A 21,206-nucleotide genomic window follows, 5' to 3' on the forward strand; every position below is an offset into this window, starting at 1 on the left:
GCTGCATTTTTTCCATTATACTGTCACTGTAGTTCAAGTTATGATCAAGTATATTCCTACAATGGCTGAATTCAATAAAATATTATACCTTCCCTAATACACCAATGGATTATTTTCACACCAGCCAGGAGACAGCAATTTAAGAGCATGGTTCAATCTAAAGCTATATGCATCAAATCTTTGAGGGCAAGGGACAAAAGTTTAGATTAACACATGGAAGTTTTAATGGGCTATGTTGTAACATATATGAAGCCCCAATTTTGTTTGGAAAATTTCCATAGGAGTCAAAGCTTTCTTTAGTCTGGCACCAGTAATTACTAGTGGTTGTAGATTCATAAATAGCTGTTTACTGCTAAAATACAATTCCAAAAATGATTAATGTGCAAAACATAACAACTACGAGACATTATTTCAGATGGATTTGATGACACAATAACTCACAACACAGGGTTGTGAATCTTTGTAATTCTCTACCCCAGAGGGTAAAGGATGCTCAGCTGTTGAGTACATTCAAGGCAAAGATCAATACTTCTGGACTCTGAACGAATCCAGGGTTAAAACTCTTCAGTCCCTAATTAACAGTACCTTTATCCCATGTCTATGACATCTTTGTCAATCTCTCCTTAACCCCGACCTACCTGTGACAGCACTGTGGGTGTATCTGCATCACAAGGGCTGCAGTGGTGTAAGAGCAGGTGGCTCATTGGCACCTCCTCGAGGACAGTTAAGAATTGACAAATGGCTTGCAGTATCCACATTCCAAGAAAGAATTTTAAAAAGTGCCTCAAATGTCTGATGCCAAAGCACTGCCAGGTATTAACATGTGATGCATTCTGTCACACTTCCCTCTCGAAGTATATATAATTCATCACATTTCTATCCCTTTTCAAAAGTTCTGTAGAAGGGTCATATGGACTCAAAACATTAACTATATTCCTCTCTCCGCAGATGATATCAGATTAGCTTAGTTTATCCAGCATTTTCTGTAATTATTTCAGGATTCTGGGAACAGGCAGAACAGTGAATTGAAGTTGAATATTAGCCACGATCTTACTGAATGCGAGTAGGTTTGTCTGCTTTGTGTGCCCTTGTGTCAAATTGAAGACAGAACACAGATCATTAGTGTGTCTGCCCCTTATTTACGTAAATGCATCACATATGTGAATACCTGGCAGTGCTTTAGCATCAGACATTTGAGGCACTTTTTAAAAATTCTTTCTTGGAATGTGGATACTGCAAGTCAGGCGAGCATTTGTCAATTCTTAACTGTCCTCGAGGAAGTGCCAATGAGCCACCTGCTCTTACACCACTGCAGCCCTTGTGTTGCAGATACACCCACAGTGCTGTCACAGAGAGACCTCCAGGATTCTGACCCAGCAATGATGAATAAACTGTAATAGAGTTCCAATGCTAAGTGGTGAAACGCATGTGTTTGGAAATTTAATAGAGAGGAGTGTGATGTGAAGCATTTTGGCAGAAGGCATTGGGAGAGGCAATACAGACTTAATGGCATAGTTCTAAAAAAATGTACAAAACAGGAAACTGGGAGGTCACCTGAAAAGATGTTTAAAGCTGATTGCACATATTGAGAGAGTAGTTAGCAAAGCAAATGAGGTCTAGGGCTTCAAAAATGGAGGTATTCAATACAAAAGCAGAAAAGGTTATGCTGACCCTTTTGTAAGCTCTGGTTAGGCGACAACTAGAGTATTGCGCCCAGTTCTGGTCATGACATTTTTGGAAGGATATGAGGGTTCTTGGAGAGAATGCAGAGGGGATTTATAGGAGTGGCTCCAGGGTTGGGGGAATTTAGCAACGAGGTCAGATTGGAGAAACTGGGGTTGCTCGCCTTGGAGCAAAGCAGTTTGAGGGGAGTTTTGATAGAGTTGTAAAAGATTACAGTAGGTTTACATATGGCAAAGAAAAGTTGTTCCACTTGTTTATGGTATTAAGACTAAGGCACACAAATTTAAGGTTTTAGACAAGAGATACATGGTGATGTGAGAAATAACTTTATTTTTCAGAGAATAGTAATGACCTAGAGCTCGCTGCTTTCAGGAATTGTGCAAGCACAGGCAATCAATGGTTTTAAAAGGAAATTGGATGGGCATTTGAGAGCAATAAACCTGCAGGGCAATGAGGGTAGTGCAGGGGAATGTGACTGACAGGAGTGCACAACAGAGTCAGCGTGAATATGATTGGTCAAAAGGTGGCCATTGTTTGAAAATTTAAACAAAGCAAGCTAGACTATGTTCGGTCCAGGCATTTCCCTGGGGAATGAACCATAAAATGACGATGGGCGGCAATGTAGCACAGTGGTTAGCACTGTTGCTTATCAGGTTAAATTCCCGGCTTAGGTCACTGTCTGTGTGGAGTCTGCATATTCTCCCAGTGTCTGCGATGGTTCCTCCGGGTGCTCCGGTTTCCTCCCACAAGTCCCGAAAGACGTACTGTTAGGTGAATTGGACATTCTGAATTCTCCCTCTGTGTACCCGAAAGGCGCCGGAGTGTGGCAACTAGGAGATTTTTTAAGTAACTTCATTGCAATGTTAATGTAAGCCTACTTGTGACAATAAAGATTATGATTAGATTATTATTTATTAATTATTATAATTATATGTAGCTTCCAGTACCCGCCAATATCCCGCACCCTCTCCCCAGTGTATTCTTGGCGAACGTCCAAGCGATCGAGAACAAGCTGGAAGGCCTCAATGCTTACCTCCCAGAGCAAAGTGAGGAACTGCTGTGTGTTCTGCTTCACCAAGACATGGCTTACTCCGGCCACACCAGACTGCGCCATTCCACCGGATGGACAGCACGATGGCCTCAGGCAAGTCGAAGAGCGGGGGTGTTTGCTTCCTCATCAACACCTCCGGATGTGATGTCCCTAGCATGTCACTGCTCCCCACACCTAGAATACCTGACAGTGAAGTGTCGTCCTTTCTACCTCCCACGTGAATTCACCTCTGTACTCATCACAGCAGTCTACATCCCACCCCAGGCGGAAGTGAAGAAAGCACTTGACGAACTACACTCCGCCATCGATAACCAAGAAACAAATCACCCTGAAGCCCTGACAATCGTGTCTGGAGACTTGAACCAGGCCAACTTCAGGAGGGTTCTACCGAAACTCCATCAACATATCTCCTGCCCCACCAGAGGTGCAAACACCCTGGACCACTGCTATACGAGCATCAAATGGAGCCTACTGCTCCATTCCCTGACCACACTTTGGCAAATCCGACCACAAGTCGGTACTCCTACTTCCGGCTTACAAACAGCAACTCAAGCGTGCTAAGCCAGTCAAGAAAACCATGCAGTGCTGGTCCAACGCATCAGAGGATATCCTCCGTGACTGCTTGGAGTCTGGTCCATAATCAAGGCCGCAGCAGCGAACCTGGACAAGTACGCAACCACCGCCACAGACTTCATCAGTAAGTGTGTCGAGGACTGTGTACCAAAGAAGACAATACAGGTGTTCCCCAATCGGAAACCCTGGCTTAACCAAAGGGTTCACTCCCTGAAGTCCCAGATGGAGGCGTTCAAGTCTGACAACCTTGGCCTATATGAGAAATCCAGGTACAATGTATGTAGAGCCATTAGGGATGCCAAAAGACAATACCAGACCAAACTAGAGTCCCATGCCAATAACACAAACCCACAACGTCTATGGCAGGGCTTACACAAGATTACGGGCGACAAAGCAAGGCCAGGTAGAATCTCTGGTGCTGAAGCATCCCTCCCCGATGAACTGAACGGGTTCTAGGCCCGCTTTGAACAATCAGCCAATACATCAGTGCCACCCACCCCAACAGCCCTGGACACACCCACACCCATATTACAGCCTCGGAGGCAAGAGATGCCTTCTTGAAAGTGAACCTGTGGAAAGCGACGGGCCCCGACAGAGTCCCTGGGCGAGCACTCAGATCATGCGCAGACCAACTGGCGAGTGTATTCAAAGACATCTTCAACACCTCACTTCTCCACTCCGAGGGGTCACGAGAAGGGGTCACGAAAAGTCATTGGCAAATAGGGTTAAGGAAAATCCCAAGGCTTTTTACACGTACATAAAAAGCAAGAGGGTAGCCAGGGAAAGGGTTGGCCCACTGAAGGATAGGCAAGGGAATCTATGTGTGGAGCCAGAGGAAATGGGCGAGGAACTAAATGAATACTTTGCATCCGTATTCACCAAAGAGAAGGAATTGGTAGATGTTGAGTCTGGAGAAGGGGGTGTAGATAGCCTGGGTCACATTGTGATCCAAAAAGACGAGGTGTTGGGTGTCTTAAAAAATATTAAGGTAGGTAAGTCCCCAGGGCCTGATGGGATCTACCCCAGAATACTGAAGGAGGCTGGAGAGGAAATTGCTGAGGCCTTGACAGAAATCTTTGGATCCTCGCTGTCTTCAGGGGATGTCCCGGAGGACTGGAGAATAGCCAATGTTGTTCCTCTGTTTAAGAAGGGTAGCAAGGATAATCCCGGGAACTACAGGCCGGTGAGCCTTACTTCAGTGGTAGGGAAATTACTGGAGAGAATTCTTCGAGACAGGGTCTACTCCCATTTGGAAGCAAATGGACGTATTAGTGAGAGGCAGCACGGTTTTGTGAAGGGGAGGTCGTGTCTCACTAACTTGATAGAGTTTTTCGAGGCGGTCACTAAGATGATTGATGCAGGTAGGGCAGTAGATGTTGTCTATATGGACTTCAGTAAGGCCTTTGACAAGGTCCCTCATGGTAGACTAGTACAAAAGGTGAAGTCACACGGGATCAGGGGTGAGCTGGCAAGGTGGATACAGAACTGGCTAGGCCATAGAAGGCAGAGAGTAGCAATGGAGGGATGCTTTTCTAATTGGAGGGCTGTGACCAGTGGTGTTCCACAGGGATCAGTGCTGGGACCTTTGCTCTTTGTAGTATATATAAATGATTTGGAGGAAAATGTAACTGGTCTGATTAGTAAGTTTGCAGACGACACAAAGGTTGGTGGAATTGCGGATAGCGATGAGGACTGTCGGAGGATACAGCAGGATTTAGATTGTCTGGAGACTTGGGCGGAGAGATGGCAGATGGAGTTTAATCCGGACAAATGTGAGGTAATGCATTTTGGAAGGTCTAATGCAGGTAGGGAATATACAGTGAATGGTAGAACCCTCAAGAGTATTGAAAGTCAAAGAGATCTAGGAGTACAGGTCCACAGGTCATTGAAAGGGGCAACACAGGTGGAGGAGGTAGTCAAGAAGGCATACGGCATGCTTGCCTTCATTGGCCGGGGCATTGAGTATAAGAATTGGCACGTCATGTTGCAGCTGTATAGAACCTTAGTTAGGCCACACTTGGAGTATAGTGTTCAATTCTGGTCGCCACACTACCAGAAGGATGTGGAGGCTTTAGAGAGGGTGCAGAAGAGATTTACCAGAATGTTGCCTGGTATGGAGGGCATTAGCTATGAGGAGCGATTGAATAAACTCGGTTTGTTCTCACTGGAGCGAAGGAGGTTGAGGGGAGACCTGATAGAGGTATACAAAATTATGAGGGGCATCGACAGAGTGGATAGTCAGAGGCTTTTCCCCAGGGTAGAGGGGTCAATTACTAGGGGGCATAGGTTTAAGGTGAGAGGGGCAAGGTTTAGAGTAGATGTACGAGGCAAGTTTTTTACGCAGAGGGTAGTGGGTAGTGGAAGCAGGGACGATAGGGACATTTAAGGAGCATCTTGACAAATATATGAATAGGATGGGAATAGAAGGATACGGACCCAGGAAGTGTAGAAGATTGTAGTTTAGTCGGGCAGCATGGTCGGCACGGGCTTGGAGGGCCGAAGGGCCTGTTCCTGTGCTGTACATTTCTTTGTTCTTTGTTCTTTGTTCCCATCTCCTTCAAGGAGACCACCATAATACCAGTACCAAAGAAGAACAAAGTAACCTGCCACAACGGCTACCAGCCAGTGGCCCTAACATCTGTCATCATGAAATGCTTCGAGCGGCTAGTCAGGAGATGGATCAACGCCAGCCTCCCAGACGGTCTCCATCCATTGCAGTTTGCCTATCGCCACAACCGATCTACAGCAGATGATATCTCCCTGGCTTTACAATCAACACTCGAACATCCCGACAACAAGGACACCTACATCACACTGCTGTACATAGACCACAGCTCCGCCTTCAACACCATTATCCCGACAAGACTAATAACCAAACACTGCAATCTTGGACTTGATCCCTCCCTGTCCCACTGGTTCCTTGACTTCCTCACCAACAGACCACAATCTGTCAGAATAGGTAATAGTACCTCCTATACAATATTTCTCAACACCGGGGCCCAGCAAGGATGTGTGCTCAGTCCTCTACTGTACCCCCTATACACAAATATCTCTGGCAAGATTTAACTCCAATTCAATTTAGAAGTTTGCGGATGATACAACTGTGGTGAGTCGTATCTCAAACAACGATGAGTCAAACTACAGGAGGGAGACAGATCACTTGGTTGCATGGTGTACCGAAAACAACCTCTCACTAAATGTTGGAAAGCCCAAGGAACTGATCATCAACTTCAGGAAACATAGTACGACACACCCCCCCGTCTTCATCAATGGCTCCGAAGTGTAGATTCTCGATAAACTTCCTGGGGGTCACCATCACGAACAGTCTGCCCTGGTCCACTCACGTTGATGCAACAGTCAAGAAAGCCCAACAACTGTCTCTACTTCCTACGGAAGCTAAAGAAATTCGGCATGTTTGCATCGACTCTCACAAACCTCTACAGATGTGCCATAGAGAACATCCTATCCAGCTGCATTACAGCCTGGTATGGCAACTGCTCGGCCCAAGATCGCAAGAAACTGCAGAATATGGTGAACTCAGCCCAACAGATCGCACAAGCTTGCTACCCTCCCATTGATTCTGTATACACCTCCCGCCGCATCAGGAATGCAAACAGCATTGTCAGAGACCCCTCCCACCCAGGCTTTGTCTTCTTCCAAACTCTTCCGTCAGGCAGAAGATACAGTATAATAATAATCTTTATTATTGTCACAAGTAGGCTTACAATAACACTCCAATGAAGTTACTGTGAAAATCCCCTCGTCGCCACACTCTGGCGCCTGTTCGGGTACACAGAGGGAGAATTCAGAATGTCCAATTCACAGAACAGCACGTCTTTCGAGACTTATGGGAGGAAACCGGAGCACCCGGAGGAAACCCACGTGGACAGGGGGAGAACGTGTAGACTCCACACACAGTGACCCAAGCCGGAATTGAACCTGGGGCCCTGGAGCTATGAAGCAACAGTGCTAACCACTGTGCTACCGTGCCGCCCTAGAGGGGAGGGGTGGGGAGTTGGAAGCTCCAGTGAGAATCGTGAAATGGAATGTCCATGGGCTAAATGGACCGGTTAAACAATCCCAGATGTTTGCATACCTGAAGAGTTTGAGAGCAGAGGTGATTTTCTTGCAGGAGATGCATCTCCAGGTGAAAGATCAAATGAGGCTGGGGGTGGATGGGTGCCAGTGTTCCACACGGGGTTTGACTTAATGTCAAGAGGGATCGTCGGATTGTTGAGTAAGAAAATGGGGTTTACGAGGGCCAGGCAAATTGATCGGGGAATCCGGTGGTGTTGGTGAAAGTGTGTGGGATGATGCCGGATCCGTGAAGAGGCTATTGGGGGCAATCCCGGACTTGGAAACTCCCCAGCTGATTATGGGGGGATTTCAATTGTGTATTGGAGAAGAGGGTGGGTGGGTCAAGCCACAAGTTGATGGGGAAGTCAAGAATGGTGCAGGAGCTGGGAGGGTTTACGGAGAGGATGGGGATGGTGGATCCAAGGAGGTTTGGGCACGCTGGAGAGAGGGAGTATCCCTTCTTCTCGCATGTGTATGGGATTTATTCCAGGATGTATTTTTTTGTGGTGAGCCGGGCAGCACTGATGGGTGTGGAGGGTTCGGAGTACAGGGGAATAATGATTTCGGGCCACGCTCCGCACTTTCTGAACGTGAGACTTTGTTCGGGTCAGGTGCAGAGGCCAGGGTGGAGGTTAGAGTCGGGGCTTTTGGCTGACAAGGAATTCTGTGGGACGGTGACGGTGGCGATTCTGAATTATGTGGAGCTCAATCAAAAGGGGGAGGTATCAGCAGCCACATTTTGTGAGGCCTTGAAGGATAGGATGAGGGAGGGCGGAGGATCGGTGACTGTTAGACAAGATAGCAGAGCGTGATAGGAGGCACAGTGGTTAGCACAGTTGCTTCACAGCTACAGGGTCCCAGGTTCGATTCCCGGCATGGGTCCCTGAAAGTGCGGAGTCTGCACGTTTTCCCCGTGTCTGCGTGGTTTTCCTCCGGGTGCTCCGGTTTCCTCCCACAGTCCAAAGGTGTGCTGGTTAGGTGGATTGGCCATGCTAAATTGCCCTTAAGTTAGGACGGTTACTAGTTAACGGGGGGAGGACAGGTATGGGCTTAAGTGGGTTGCTCTTTTCAAGAGCCATGCAGACTCGATGGGCTGAATGGCCTCCTTCTGCACTGTAAATTCTATTCTGTGGGCTGGACGACCCGGAGCTGGAGATGGGGAAGAGGCAGGCGCTGGAGGAGTCGTTAGGGCTAAAGGGGGCGATGGAGGGTATTGGCATGATGCAGCCGGGGAAAGCGCCGGGGCCGGATTGCTTTCTGGCAGAATTTTATAGGCAGTTTGCGACGGAGTTGCTCGCCCACCTTTTGGCATGTTTAGTTAAGCTGTGGAAAAGGGTACGTTTGCGGCTATGTTGGCGCAGGAGTCAATTTCGCTGATCCCAAAAAAGGGGGAGAACCCATTGGAGTGCGGGTCCTACAGGCCCGCCTCGCTGCTAAATACAGACGTGAAAGCCCTGGCAAAGGTATTGATGAAAACTTTGGAGGGGTGTGTGCCAGAAGTGGCTTTGGAGGACCAAATGGGCTTTCAGAAGGGAAGGCAGCTCTCTAGTAATATTAGGAGGTTGCTGAATGCAATTATGACCCGTCAGGGAAGGAATGCTGGAGGTGATAGTGTCCATGGACAAGGAGAAGGCCTCTGACAGGGTGGAGTGGACAGACAGCTGCCTGAGTGTGGCGACTAGGGGATTTTCACAGTAACTTCATTGCAGTGTTAATGTAAGGCTACCTGTGATACTAATAAAGATTATTATCAGTTTGAGGTTCTGGGGAGGTTTGGGTTTGGGCCAAGGTTTGTGGCGTAGGTTCGGTTATTGTCTGCATCTCCCATGGCAAGTGTGTGAACGAATGAGACGAACCCGGGGCATTATGGGTTGTATAAAGGGACAAGGCAGGGATGCCCGTTGTCATCGTTGTTATTTGCGTTGACCGACTGAGCCCTTAGCGATGGCACTTCAGGCCTGGGTGGAGAGGCGTGGGATTGCGAGGGGGCTAGGGAACACTGGGTGTCGTTGTACTCCAATGACTTGTTGTTGTTCGTGTCGGACCCGTTGGAAAGCATGGGCAGAATCATGGGCTTCCTGGAGAGGTTTGGGGCTTTATCGGGTTATAAATCGATTTTAGGGAAGAGTGAGGTGTTTCCGGTGAATGCTGTGGGACGGGGGGGGGGGGGGGGGGGGGGGGGGGCAAACCTTGGGCTCTGTCATTTAAGGTGGCATGGGAGCAGGTTTGGTACCTGGGGATCCAGGTAATGCATGAGCGGGCCACAATGCATAGCTGGAACCTGACGGGTTCCTGGTGGAGGAGATTAAGGGGGACCTTAAAAGGTGGGATACGCTGCACCTGACATTGGCGGGGAAGGTGCAAGTGGTAAGTTGAACGTGCCGCCAAGATTCCGATTTGCGTTTCAGTTCCTCCCGAGTTTTCTCTCCAAGGCTTTTTTCAGAAGGTGTAAATCTCATACCTTGCATGGGCAGGGAAGGGCCACGGGTGAAGAGAGCTTTGTTGCAAAGGCAGAGGCGGGAAAAAGCATTGGCACTCCCGAACATGTTGCATTATTATTGGGCAGCAAACATGGAGAAAGTGAGACAATGGTGGGAGGGAGAGGGGGCAGACTGAGTCAGGTTAGAGGAGGAGTCTTATAAGGGTACGAACCGGAGGACTCTGGTGACAGCCCCGTTACCGCTCACTCCTAGGAGGTATACGGGGAGTCCGGCACTATAAACGGGGTCACATGTCAGTGTTGACGGCATTGTGTGGGAACCATAGGTTCACGCCGGGGGAACAGAGAATGGATGGAATGTATAGGCGGTGAATGGAGACGGGGTTAGTGCGGGTTAGGGATATGTTTACAAAGGGGAGGTTTGCAGGGCGCGAGGAGCAGCGGAGGTGGTTTGAGTTACCAAGGGGGAGCGAGTTTAGGTACTGGCAGGTGCAAGACTATGCGCGCAAGAAGCTGCCTTCGTTCCCTCGGGTACCAGAATATATGGTTCTGGAGTAAATGCTGCTCCTGGATGAGGTGGGGGATGGCAAGATAGGGGATATTTATGGGTGGTTGGGAGAGCTGGACAAGACATTAATGAAAAGGATCAAGAGGAAATAGGGACGGAGATAGGATTGAGATTTTAGTCTTGCTTAAAAATGAGTTTGATACAATTTAAGATGGTGCACAGGGGCCACATGACACGAGCTTGGATGAGTGGGTTTTTTCTGAGGATATCAAACTGGTGTGAGAAGTATGGGAGTGGCCTGGTGAATCATGCTCATTTGTTCTGGGGTTGTGAGGAGTTGGAGGTAGTGTTCGGCACTCTATCGAGGATTGTAGGGGTTGAGGTGATACCAGACCCTATGGTGGCAATCTTTGGGGTGTCGGAGGTGCCTGAGCTGCTGGAGGGGAAAGGGGCCGATGTCGTGACCTTCACCACTTTTGATTGCCCAGCGACAGATACTTTTGAATTAGAGGTCAACTATGCCACCATGGTAGGGGCATGGCTGTGGGGTCTGTACGAATTTCTCAGGTTGGAGAAAATCAAATTTGCCTTAAGGAGGTCAAAGGAGGGCTTTGAGGTATGGCAGAGGCTGGTCATGGTTATATTTGAGGAGTTAGGGCAGCACAGTGACGATTTCGATCCTGGCCCCGAGTCACTGTCTGTGTGGAATTTGCACATTCTCCCCGTGTTTGCGTCGGTCTCACCCCCAAAAAATAAAAGATGTGCAAGGTAGGTGGATTGGCCACACTAAAATTGCCCCATAATTGGGAAAATTTTAAAAAGAGAAAAAAAAAATTTGAGGAGCTGTTTATATTGCTGATATAAATTGAAGCACAATCAACAATTGTACAATTTTTACAATGTCATTTATGCAAATGTTTCCACACAATAGTTTTACTAATGTGCAAGAAAATTAGTATCTAAATTAGGGAGAGTTAGTATGTCGACAATTATCGAAACAATTAATTCTCTATCTCCTCATTCTTCCTTTTCTGTGGATTAATGACAAAACTTGCACGTCAGTTGAAAACTAGGTATGTACGCTTCTTCATTAGATTCTTAGAAATAGATATTGGAAATGGTGTATATCTGAATGAGATTTATTTTTGTACTGTACTTCCATTAATTCTTCTTACGTAAAAAAACACCACTATACTTTTGTACCTACCGAAATATCCTGTGATGACCGCCTTGCCTAAATTCCATAGAGATGGGCGATGATTTCCTCAAATGATAAAATCACAATGCGACAAGAACATCTGCAATAAACAATTAGTACTGTAATTACATAATGTTAAATTTAAAATGAACACCTTCAATAGAAGTGATTGAAAACTAATTCCTTCTTTTGAAGATATGCAAGTTAATACAAGTAGCGAAACATTTTTTTAAAAATCATAAACAGTACCCCTATACACATTGAGTGTTCTTCAATTTTGCCTCTGCCAATCTGTGCCAAAGCTTTTGACTTGGGTCAGCACTGGGCATCCCTGCAGAAAGCACGGGCACTACAAAGAAAAAAAATTCTTTGTAGATTTCTCAAATATTTAGATTGGAGATTTAAACATGGGGGTGAGTTTCTGAACATGCAAGATATCTGGTTAACTAAAACAAATCGCATATGCAAGTTTACATTCAGACTTAAAGCAATACAAACCCAGTATTTTGGATTGCTGAGGATAGATTTAACAATTGAACTATTTTTTTTTAAGATCAGCATTATGGTGTCACCCTGTTCTGCCATTCTTCGGTGGTAAGTGTCACTGCCTCACATTGAGAATGAACCCAGAAATCTTATCCTCCATCCCCAACATCTATCCCACCCAGTCTATTCCTTCCGGAGTATTCCTTCTAACCTCCTCTAGATGTAGTGGATCAATTAATATTCCACATTGCTAACAAGGCCACCACAACATTACTGCAGATGAATCTATTGACATCATAGCCTTGATAGTATCCTGGTTAACAGGCAGGAATGCATGGCTTCCCATTCTATAAAATTCCTTTCAGGCAACCACAATGGGCACAGTTTTCATTGACAAGTCCTGTCTCGGTCTCTCTACCCATTTCTCCTGCAGCTTTCCTCCCAGCATCTAGCATTTTTCTATCCCTCCTGCCACACAAAATCACTGGATCTAATGCTCTCACAAATTCATCAGCATCTTTTTCATAGAAATGTGCACTATTCTCTCATTTGTTTTGATTAGCGCCAAGCAGCTTCTTGTACTGGGTGATTTCAACCTACAATTAAAATTCTCTCCCTCTGGTTCCTGGTCATAATTTCATTTCAATCTCCCATCCGGGCCATCACCCTGTCGTCACCATCTCACATTGCCTCTGGATTTCCAAGTTGGTATGACCAATACATGTTACATCCTTCGTCCTTAGAAAAATCGCATCCTCATCCCCCCTCAAAATTCAAACACTAACTTTCCACTGGCACTATAACAGTTTCAACATCTCTCCCACTGTTGACGTGCTCAACTTTTCCCTCATCTCTGTTTTTATTTCCCTTATTCCTACCAAATAACTTTCTACTACACCTGCTGTTCCTTCCCAACCCATTTCCTTAAGTCCATTTCCTACCCTGTTCAAATCAAGTTCTAGCCAAGTTCACAATTAATGTGCTCTGTGACAATGATGCATTATCCATCCTTGATCTCTCAACAGTATTGGAGATGATTGACCATGCCCTCTTCCCCCATCACTCCTCTTCCATCCAGATGCATGGGACCACAAATACATAGTTCCTCTCTTTTCTATGTGTCAGTTGTAGTTCAGTTGGTAGCATTCTCATCTCTAAGTCACAAGGTTCTGGATTCAGGTCCCACTGCAGGGTTTGAACGTAAAAATGCTAACACTCCACATCAGTACTGAGGGACTGCTGCTCCCTCTGTCTTTTAGATTAAATGTTAATCTGAGGCCCCTGCTGTCTACGGGTGAAGGAATGTAAAAGATCCCATGGCACTAATGTGAAGAGGAGTAGGGGAGATACCCGATGCCCTGTCCAATATTTATCCCTCAATTAGCATCACAAAAAAAGATTGATTGTTTGCTCAATATCGCATTGTGTAGAATTTCGCTGTGCGCAAAGCGGCTGCTGCAATTGCTATATTACAACAGTTCTGTCTTTTCTAAAGTATTTCATTGGCAATAAAGTGATTTCAAGCGATCATGAAAAGCGCAATATGAAGGCATGCTTTTCTTTCTTTCTGCTCCAATACAGTCAATGCATTGCCACCAATAGTTGCTCTTCCAGCCAGGACATAACTATTTCTGGTGCCTCAAGTATCATCCTCTTTTGCAGTAACGTGCTGCAGTGGCATAATTCATGTGCATGAAATCACCTTCCATATATAAACCAACAACAATGAACCCCATCTTTCACTTTCCCCACAACCATCACCATGCCATCAGATTTCCTGACCAAGGGGCGGCACAGTGGCTAGCACTGCTGCCTCTCGGCACCGAGGACCCGGGTTCAATCTCGGCCCTGGGTCACTGCCCGTGTGGAGTTTGCACATTCTGCCCGCGTCTATGTGGGTCTCACACCCACAACCCAAAGATGCGCAGGGGAGGTGGATTAGCCACACTAAATTGTCCCTCAATTGGAAAACGTTTTTTAAAATTCCGAACCAAATTCAAGTCAAATCACCCTAATAAGCACGAGGAAGATCAGAGAAATTATTTTCAGCCCTCACCATAAACTGCGCTCTCTTGTCACTGATTCTATCAGCCTTTCTAGGTGAGCAGGTTAAATGATTGTGAAATGTAGGCAACCTGTTCGATCCAGAATTGTTTCAAAGTCCATTTTTTCTCCATACCCTGTTTGCAACTGAATGACAAGTAGCTGCAATGGTTCACACATTCTCAAATTCCACTTTATTTAGTCTCTGTTGTAACAAGCTTCATTCTATGAGCTTGAATATGTCCACTTGCTTAAGTGCAATTACATTACAAAATGTTCCACTGCCAATCGAGTTCGCATTTCAATTTTAAGAAGCCACTTAAGAGTTAAATCAAACATTTCTGACACTGCCACCTAGTGTTACCGTATGTTATAAGAGCTAACAAGCTCATGGTGTAGGGTAACATATTAGCAAGAATGGAGGATTGTTTAGCTAACAAGAACAGAGTGGGCATAAATGGGTCATTTTCAGGTTGGCAAGATGTGATGAGTGTCACAGGGATCAATTCTGGAGCCTCAACTATTCACAATTATGTCAATGACTTGGAAGGATGGACTGAATGGATGGTTGCTAAATTTGCTGATGATACAGTGATAGGTAGGAAAGTAAGCCGTGAAGGGCTCAAAGAGTTCTGTAAAGGGATATAGGTAGCTTAAGTGATTGGGTGCAAATTTGGCAAATGGAGTATAATGTTGGAAAATAAGAACTAGTCCACTTTGACAGGAAGAATAAAACAGCATATAAATGCGTTAGAAGCAGTTCTGAGAAGGTTCACTCTACTAATTCCTGGGATGAGGGGGTTATTTTATGAGGAAAGGTAGGACAGGCTAAACCTGAATCCTTTGGTGTCAGAAGAATGAGAGGAGATCTTATTGAAACATTCATAATTCTGAGGGCTCTTGACAGCTGAAGGAATGTTTCCCTCTGTGGGAGTGACAAGAACCAGGCAGAGGTAAATTGGCTCCCTTACAAGGCATGAATCTATGGTTATCGGGGTATATGCAGAATGTGGAGTTCAGACCATAAATATGTTAGTCCCGATCTTATTAAATAATATTGCAAGCTTGAGGGCCCGAATGGCCTACTTCTGCTCCTGGATTGGATTGGATTTGTTTATTGTCGTGTGTACCGAGGTACAGTGAAAAGTATTTTTCTGCGAGCAGCTCAAACAGATCATTTAGTACATGAAAATAAAAGAAAAGAAAATATATAATAGGGCAACATAAGGTACACAATGTAATTGCATAGACACCAGCATTGGGTGAAGCATACAGGGATGTAGTATTAATAAGGTCAGTCCATAAGAGAGTCGTTTAGGAGTCTGGTAACAGTGGGGAAGAAGCTGTTTTTGAGTCTGTTTCTGAGTGTTCTCAGGCTTTTGCATCTCCTGCCCGGATGGAAGAAGTTGGATGAGTGAGTAAGCCGGGTAGGAGAGGTCTTTGATTATGCTACCCACTTTCCCCAGGCAGCAGGAAGTGTAGATGGAGTCAATAGATGGGAGGCAGGTTCGTGTGATGCACTAGGTTGTTACTTGCGGTCTTGGGCCGAGCAGTTACCATACCAGGCTGTGATGCAGCCAGATAGGATGCTTTCTATAGTGCATCTGGAAAAGTTGGTAAGAGTTAATGTGGACATGCCAAATTTCCTTCGTTTCCTGAGGAAGTATAGGCGCTGTTGTTCTTTAACATAACATAAGAACTAGGAGTAGGAGTAGGCCATCTGGCCCCTCGAGCCTGCTCCGCCATTCAATGAGATCACGGATCAGTGGACTCAGCTCCACTTTCCGGCCTGAACACCATAACCCTTAATCCCTTTATTCTTCAAAAAACTATCTTTATCTTAAAAACATTTAATGAAGGAGCCTCTACTGCTTCACTGGGCAAGGAATTCCATAGATTCACAACCCTTTGGGTGAAGACGTTCCTCCTAAACTCAGTCCTAAATCTACTTCCCCTTTTTTGAGGCTATGCCCCCTAGTTCTGCTTTCACCCGCCAGTGGAAACAACCTGTCCGCATCTATCCTATCTATTCCCTTCATAATTTTATATGTTTCTATAAGATCCCCCCTCATCCTTCTAAATTCCAACGAGTACAGTCCCAGTCTACTCAACCTCTCCACGTAATCCAACCCCTTCAGCTCTGGGATTAACCGAGTGAATCTCCTCTGAACACCCTCCAGTGCCAGCACGTCCTTTTTCAAGTAAGGAGACTAAAACTGAACACAATACTCCAGGTGTGGCCTCACTAACACCTTATACAATTGCAGCATAACCTCCCGAGTCTTAAACTCCATCCCTCTAGCAAAGAAGGACAAAATTCCATTTGCCTTCTTAATCACCTTGTTGCACCTGCAAACCAACTTTTAGCGACTCATGCACTAGCACACCCAGGTCTCTCTGCACAGCAGCATGTTTTAATATTTTATCATTTAAATAATAATCCCTTTTGCTGTTATTCCTACCAAAATGGATAAACTCACATTCGTCTACATTGTATTCCATCTGCCAGACCCTAGCCCATTCATTTAGCCTATCCAAATCCCTCTGCAGACTTCCAGTATCCTCTGCATTTTTTGCTTTACCACTTATCTTAGTATCGTCTGCAAACTTGGTCACATTGCCCTTGGTCCCCAACTCCAAATCATCTATGTAAATTGTGAACAATTGTGGGCCCGACACTGATCCCTGAGGGATACCACTAGCTACTGATTGCCAACCAGAGTAACACCCATTAATCCCCACTCTTTGCATTCTATTAATTAACCAATTCTCTATCCATGTTACTACTTTATCCTTAATGCCATGCATCTTTATCTTATGCAGCAACCTTTTGTGTGGCACCTTGTCAAAGGCTTTCTGGAAATCCAGATATACCACATCCATTGGCTCCCCGTTATCTACCGCGCTGGTAATGTCCTCAAAAAATTCCACTAAATTAGTTAGGCACGACCTGCCCTTTATGAACCCATGCTGCGTCTGTCCAATGGGACAATTTCCATCCAGATGCCTCGCTATTTCTTCCTTGATGATCGATTCCAGCATCTTCCCTACTACCGAAGTCAAGCTCACTGGCCTATAATCACCCGCTTTCTGCCTACCTCCTTTTTTAAACAGTGGTGTCACGTTTTCTAATTTCCAATCCGCCGGGACCACCCCAGAGTCGAGTGAATTTTGGTAAATTATCACTAGTGCATTTGCAATTTCCCTAGCCATCTCTTTTAGCACTCTGGGATGCATTCCATCAGGTCCAGGAGACTTGTCTACCTTTAGCCCCATTAGCTTGCCCATCACTACCTCCTTGGTGATAACAATCCTCTCAAGGTCCTCACCTGTCATAGCCTCATTTCTATCAGTCACTGGCATGTTATTTGTGTCTTCCACTGTGAAGACCAACCCAAAAAACCTGTTTAGTTCCTCAGCCATTTCCTCATCTCCCATTCTTAAATCTCCCTTCTCACCCTCTAAAGGACCAATATTTACCTTAGCCACTCTTTTTTGTTTTATATGTTTGTAGAAACTTACTATCTGTTTTTATATTTTGAGCAAGTTTACTCTCATAATCTATCTTACTCTTCTTTATAGCTTTTTTTAGTAGCTTTCTGTTGCCCCCTAAAGATTTCCCAGTCCTCTAGCCTCCCACTAACCTTTGCCACTTTTGTATGCTGTTTCCTTCAATTTGATACTCTCCCTTATTTCCTTAGATATCCACGGTCGATTTTCCCTCTTTCTACCGTCCTTCCTTTTTGTTGGTATAAACCTTTGCTGAGCACTGTGAAAAATCGCTTGGAAGGTTCTCCACTGTTACTCAATTGTTTCACCATAAAGTCTTTGCTCCCAGTCTACCTTTGCTAGTCCTTCTCTCATCCCATTGTAATCTCCTTTGTTTAAGCACAAAACACTAGTTTATGATTTTACCTTCTCACCCTCCATCTGTATTTTAAATTCCACCATATTGTGATCGCTCCTTCCGAGAGGATCCCTAACTATGAGATCATGAATCAATCCTGTCTCATTACACAGGACCTGATCTAGGACCGCTTGTTCCATTACATATTGTTCTAGGAAACTATCGCGGATACATTCTATAAACTCCTCCTCAAGGCTGCCTTGACCGACCTGGTTAAACCAACCGACATATAGATTTAAATCCCCCATGATAACTGATGTACCATTTCTACATGCATCCGATATTTCTTTGTTTATTGCGTGCCCCACCATAATGTTACTATTTGGTGGCCTATAGACTACTCCTATCAGTGACTTTTTCACCTTACTATTCCTGATTTTCACCCAAATGGATTCAACCTTATCCTCCGTAGCACCGATGTCATCCCTTATTATTGCCCGTATGTCCTTAAATAACATAGCTACACCAGCGGTGGAGCGTCGGAGAAAGAGGCTCTGGAGCAGCGGCAAAAACGAGGGGGGAAAAAACAAGATGGCAGAGGGCAGAGATCGAGCAGCATGGGGGCCGGACCAGCAGGAGTTCCTTAAGCGCTGTGTGGAGGAGCTTAAAAAGGAGGTGCTGGTGCCAATGCTGTTGGCGATCGAGGGGCTGAAGGAGACCCAGAGGGCCCAGGCGGTGGAGCTTTGTGAGGTGAGGGATAAAACGAATGAGAACGAGGACGAGATCCTGGGCCTGGCGATAAAAATGGAGACACACGAGGCGGTGCACAGAAGGTGGGCCGAAAGACTCAAGGTCCTGGAGAACAGGTCGAGGAGGAAGAATCTCCGGATCCTGGGTCTCCCCGAAGGCGTAGAGGGAGCTGATGCCGGGGCGTATGTGAGTACGATGCTCCAGTCGCTGATGGGTGCGGAGGCCTCTCCGAGCCCCCTGTAGCTGGAAGGGGCTCACCGGGTCCTGGCGAGGAGACCCAAGGCTGATGAGCCGCCAAGGGCGATAGTGGCAAGGTTCCATTGCTTCACAGACAAAGAAAGTGTTCTGAGATGGGCCAAGAAGGTGCAGAGCAGTAGATGGGAGAATGCGGTGATCCGAGTCTACCAGGATTGGAGCGCGGAGGTGGCAAGGAGGAGAGCTGGCTTCAACCGGGCCAAGGCGGTGCTGCACAAAAAAAGAGTCAGGTTTGGCATGCTGCAGCCTGCGCGACTGTGGGTCACTTATCAGGACCGACACCATTATTTTGAAACGCCAGAAGAGGCCTGGACCTTCATCCAAACGGAAAAATTGGACTTGAACTGAGGGGCTGTGGTTGTGGGGGGGGGGGGGTGATGTTGGTTGTATACGGGGTTGTAAATGTGGGTAAAGAATATTTCATGGGTGGGATGATGGATGGGGATGTGGGTAGAGTTCAGGTTAAAATTCTTTTTTTTTCTGTAGACGAGATGGTGCAGAATGTGGGCGTCGGTGCTGGAGGGAGGTGAGACTCGGGGATGGGAGAACTGGGACAAAGGCCGCAACAGGAGCTGCGCCACAAGGGGCGGGGCTGGCTCAGGAAAGCGCAGGCTTTTTCCCGCGCTAGGGAGGGGGGGGATGGAGGAAGGCAAGGAGGATAAGAGACTCCCACACGGGGGAGATCAACGGGAAGGCGGGGGAAGCCGGGGTCAGCAGAAGTCAGCTGACTCACGGAAGTAATATGGGGGGAGCAAAAGTGCTAGATGTGGATCTAGCGGGGAAGAGGGGGGGGGACATAATTAGGGTTGCTGCTAATGAGAGATGGTCGGGGCGGGGGTTCCCCGTCTGGGGGACTGGAGGGTGTGGGAGGTGCGGGCACGGGACTGGCCTAAGATCGGAGATGGCAAGTGGGGGGGGGGGGTAAGCCCTCCAATCCGGCTGATCACGTGGAATGTGAGAGGCTTAAATGGGCCGGTTAAGAGGGCCCGAATGTTCGCGCACCTAAAGGGACTGAAGGCATACGTGGCCATGCTTCAGGAGACACATCTGAAGGTGGCAGATCAGGTCAGGTTAAGGAAGGGATGGGTAGGACAGGTGTTCCATTCGGGGCTGGATGCAAAGAATAGAGGGGTGGCAATATTGGTGGGGAAGCGGGTGTCGTTTGAGGCCAAGAACATAGTAGCGGACAATGGATGCCGATACGTGATGGTAAGCGGTAGGTTGCAGGAGACGGAGGTGGTATATGCCCCGAACTGGGACAAGGCTGGATTCATGAAACGGATGTTGGGGAGTATTCCAGACTTGGAGGTAGGGAGCTTCATAATGGGTGGGGATTTTCATACGGTGCTGGACCCAGCATTAGATCGTTCCAGATCTAAGAGGCCGGCTGCGGCAAAGGTGCTTAGGGGGTTTATGGATCAGATGGGGGGAGTAGATCCGTGGAGATTTGCCAGGCCTTTGGCCAGAGAATTTTCTTTTTTCTCCCACGTACATAAGGCCTACTCCCGGATAGATTTTTTTGTTTTGGGCAGGGCATTGATCCAGAAAGTGGAGGGAATGGAGTATTCGGCCATAGCCATTTCAGACCATGCCCCGCATTGGGTGGAGCTAGAGCTTGGGAGGAGAGGGACCAACGCCCATTGTGGCGATTGGATGTGGGACTGCTGGCAGACGAGGAAGTGTGTGGGAGGGTGCATCGAAAGGTATCTGGAAGCCAACGACAACAGGGAGGTGCAGGTGGGAGTAATATGGGAGGCGCTGAAGGCGGTGGTCAGGGGAGAGTTAATTTCCATCAGGGCACATAGGGTGAAGAGAGAGGGCAGGGAAAGGGAGAGGTTAGTGGGGGAGATTTTAAGGGTGGACAGGAGATATGCAGAGGCTCCTGATGAGGGACTACTCAGGGAGAGATGAAGTCTCCAGACGGAGTTCAACCTGTTGACCACAGGGAAGGCAGAGGCACAGTGGAGGAAGGCAAAAGGGGCGATATATGAATATGGGGAGAAGGCGAGTCGGATGCTGGCACATCAGCTCCGTAAGAGGATGGCAGCGAGGGAAATAGGTGGCATCAAGGATGGCAGGGGAACTACAGTGCAGAGTGCGGTGAAAGTGAATGAGGCATTCAAGGCCTTTTACGAGGAGTTGTATGGGTCCCAGCCCCCAGGGGGAAAAGACGGGATGCGACGATTCTTGGACCAACTGAGGTTCCAGAGGGTGGAGGAGCAGGAGGTGGCTGGTTTGGGGACGTCTATTGGGGTGGAGGAGCTGGTTAAAGGACTGGGGAGCATGCAGGCAGGG

The 21,206-nt window shown here is 46.9% G+C and overlaps 1 protein-coding gene across 1 annotated transcript in view; it reads right to left on the bottom strand.

Annotated features, from left to right (window-relative positions):
- Positions 1–21,206, bottom strand: part of fryl (furry homolog, like) — a 683,156-nt gene that overhangs the window by 622,605 nt on the left and 39,345 nt on the right. The window contains exon 2 of the mRNA XM_072496733.1: positions 11,540–11,630. The gene's annotated coding sequence lies outside the window, so the exon portion shown is untranslated. The remainder of the gene's footprint in view (positions 1–11,539; positions 11,631–21,206) is intronic.

Source organism: Scyliorhinus torazame, chromosome 3 (genome assembly GCF_047496885.1).
Source record: "Scyliorhinus torazame isolate Kashiwa2021f chromosome 3, sScyTor2.1, whole genome shotgun sequence".
Taxonomy (NCBI): Eukaryota; Metazoa; Chordata; class Chondrichthyes; order Carcharhiniformes; family Scyliorhinidae; genus Scyliorhinus; species Scyliorhinus torazame.